This window comes from Tupaia chinensis, unplaced genomic scaffold (assembly GCF_000334495.1).
Source record: "Tupaia chinensis unplaced genomic scaffold, TupChi_1.0 Scaffold138441_1, whole genome shotgun sequence".
NCBI classification, from domain to species: Eukaryota; Metazoa; Chordata; class Mammalia; order Scandentia; family Tupaiidae; genus Tupaia; species Tupaia belangeri.
Genome location: NW_006198338.1, coordinates 468,353 through 471,981, shown reverse-complemented (window position 1 = coordinate 471,981; position 3,629 = coordinate 468,353).

The window sequence follows — 3,629 nt, the reverse complement described above, 5'->3', positions numbered from 1 at the left end:
CCCCCTGAGTGGGGGGGGGCTACCTGGTGTGATTTTTAAGCCACCGGGTCCAGAACTTGAACTGTGGTCAACTACATGGGAGTCCAGCATTGTAACCATTACATCATCTACTGCTGCTTTGCTTCTTTCTTTCTTTCTTTCTTTTTTTTTTTTTTAAGAGAGATTATTGCTATAAGGCACATGCACTTGCTGGTGACACAGAGAGAAAGACATAAAGTGAGAAATCATCCCCCCCAGGGGGGATGGTCATGCTGCAGTCCCTTCTCCATTCTTCTCTTGGGATTTTGGGCATGCACGCACATGTATCCAGCATGAGTATCAAGCTGCCAGGTCTGGGACTTGAACTGTAGTCGGCCATGTGGGAGTCCAGTGACCTCTGCTGGACTCCACACTGTTTCTTTTCTTCCTTCCACCACATCTTCATCTTACTTCTTAATTCTCAGGTTAAATGCCTCTTCTGCAAAAACTATACTGACCTTTCCACACTCTAAGCCTGGGTTGAGGGTCTTTGTGCTCATGTGTCACCCTTTGTCCCTCTTGCTCTCAGCTGTATGATGACAGATATGAGTTTGTCATGTTTAGCGCTGTATCTCTGGGGTCTTCCACTGCTCCTTGGCACAAAGACTGTGTCCAACAAATATTTGTTGAGTAAATGAATGAAATAAAGGGACTGTAGTAATGAATAAACTGATTTAAGATATTTATCTTTGGGAAGTGGCATCGAGGCTAACATTTTTACATCTTTTTATCATGCTCCAAATTTTCTCCAGCAAGCCTTTATTACTTGTATCACAGACCGTACAAAAGAAGGTAAAGTCTTCCTAATATTGATTGGAGATGGTTTTCCCCATTGATCCTGGCCTTGACTTTCATGTCTGTGCCTTTTCATCTTTCTTAAGTTTTATCTTTAGTTTTCTCTTCTTTCCTCCCCCCCACCCGCCTTTTTTTCTTTTTTTTCTTGCCATAGGGCAGGTGTGCTTGCTAGAAAAGACCAGAGAAACAGGGGCAGAAAGCATTCCCAGTAGATGTGGTTACATTGCAATTTCCATTTCTTCAGAGAGGTTTTGGGTGGGCACACATACCTATCCAGTGTCTCTTTTTCAAGTTACCAAGTCCTGGACTAGCACCTTGGGTCAGCCATGTGAAATCTGGCTCCCTTAACCACTAGGCTACAGGGTTGGTCCATTACTTTTTCATCTAATCAAATATTTCATGAGTTAATTTTTAGGTCCCTTAAAGTAGTTTGGTAAGTTTTTCAAAAAACTCAAGATGAAAAAACCTTAAAGGCAATCTTCCCAAAGACCCTGACAGCCTCTTCCTATTCCTGTAGATAGAACAAGAATTTTTGTCGGTGAGGAGGAAAGCTGGGTGCTTCCCAACATAGGAAGCTCAGGCCAACCAACCAGGCAACTAAAAAGGAGGGCTTCTGTGACGTACCAACACCCAGTAGTGTAAGAGGGGGGATAATGGCTCCTTTTTTCAGTTCCTAATGTTTAGTTTGAACCTTAGGGAATTGAAATTTCCAAATTTAAGATAGCTTCATGGAGGGCCAGCCCTGTGGCCTCGTGGTTAAGGGAGTTGGATCCCACATTGCCAACTGTGGATGGAATCCCAGCCCCAGCAGCTTGAAAAACATGCTGGATACATGTATGTGCTTGCCCAAAATCTCAAAAGGAGAGAGAAATGGAGAAGAGATTATGGCATAACCATACCCCATTGTGGGGTGCTTTATCTCTCTGTCTCTTACTTGTACATGTGTCTTCTGGCAATTAAAAAAAAAGCATCATGGGAAGAATGTGGCTGAGTGGTAACTTGAGACTAATATAAGTCTCAGACTGGGTCACTTTCTACTAGTAGAACATATATGATAATGATTACCACCACAACTGATGTTCATGTAATGTGTGCTGTGTGCCAGGCCCACGTCTGAGAATGTCACTAATCTGAATGCAACTAATTCTTACTACACTATAAGGCAAACTGTTATTACTCTCATTTGTAGAGGAAGAAACTTAGGCCAAAAGTGTTAAGAGCTTGCCTAAAGTCTCAGAGCTAGTAGGAGAAACTGTTGGGATTTGAACCACATAGGGTTCTCTAGAACTTTCTCTGGTCACCACGGCACTGTATAGTCTTTCAGTTGGATGTAGGTTGATCTTCCAGAATTGGAGTTTAGTAACTGGATCTACTGTTAGACTTCTGCCTGGATCCAGCGAGCACCCGCCAAGTTAGCCACCATGGCCATGCCATTAGATAGGACCTTAAGGAGAGAAGTCATGAGCAGAGATAGTGGCTGGTGGTTAGGTTTTGAAGAGGGCCTGGTCCATGTGTGTGTTGACCTTTAACACTCCCAACCATGGTGTGCTTACTGTAGTGGTCATTATGAGTATGTGGGCCATTCTTGATGAGGTATTATAAGGACAACTTTGATGGGAACCAACCCAATTCACAAAATGGGAGATCTCTTATGAAATAAGATTTTAGCAGATTCAGTTCTGGGCTGCAGGCAGGTCTCAATGGATTCCAGAAGATTAATGTCTTTTTTTGAGGACATGGGCCTGAAACTCATCCTCATGAAAATCTGATGGGCCCTCTCCTGTTCTCTATGGATCCAGAGAGTGGTAAGATGAGAACGCCCAGGGTAGATACTACAGCAGTTTAGCCGCAGAGGTTCTTGCTGGAGGGCTGGCAGGAAGCAGTCACATTCGTACTCCCAGGAAATGAACTCAGGGAAAGATCATGAGCTTGACTTTGCCAACCTGGAGTTGTATCCCCAAACTTATTATTATTATTTTATTTTTTTAGAGAAATTTTTGCTATAGGGTGCACATGCTCACAGGAAAGACAGAGAGACAGAGAGTGAGAAATCTCCCCCCTCCCCCATGGGGGGATGGTCATGCCATGATCCCTTCTCCATTCTCCTTTGGGATTTTGGGCACGTGAGTTTCAAGTCACCAGGTCCAGAACTTGAACCGTGGTCAGCCATGTGGGAGTCCAGCAATATAACTATTACACTATTTGCTGGTGCCACTCCAAACCTTGTTATTAGCCTCTTACCAGTAACAGCCACCACAATATGTGATCCTAACTTAGAAGGAACGCTACAATGATTTCTCAGACTTCGGAGACTTCCCTGTGGTTGGGTACCATTCAGAACCAGGCCTACAGAGGACTGCAGACAGCCTTGCCGAGGTCTCTGTAGACAGTGCTTCCATGCAGCAGACACACTAAAATGGTAGTTCCTTTTCTGAGTCAGTTCGTACTGGGAAGCCAATGGATTCCTGGACAATGCTGCCCTTTTGGGTCTGCAGTTTCCTCGACTGTCCCATCCTGGGCCAAGTTCCTTAAATTAGACACAAGTGAGGGAACCAGCTCATCCTGCAAGGTGCACGGCTCCTCTGTTGATCCCGAGTAGTGGGGCCTCCACTGTTAGAGCCTCTCTGAATCTTCTCCTAGGGCCTTGGAAACTCGTTTCAGGATAAGCTGTGGCTGCTTCTGACCATTTTTAGAAAGGTGCTATTTGGATTTTGCGCATAGCTGTGAAAGTAAAAACAGGATTTATAATGCTGGGGATTGAGGAAGAGTTTTGCAACTCAAACCCCAAAGGAGAAGTGTTGGCTTTCTCAGCTTCC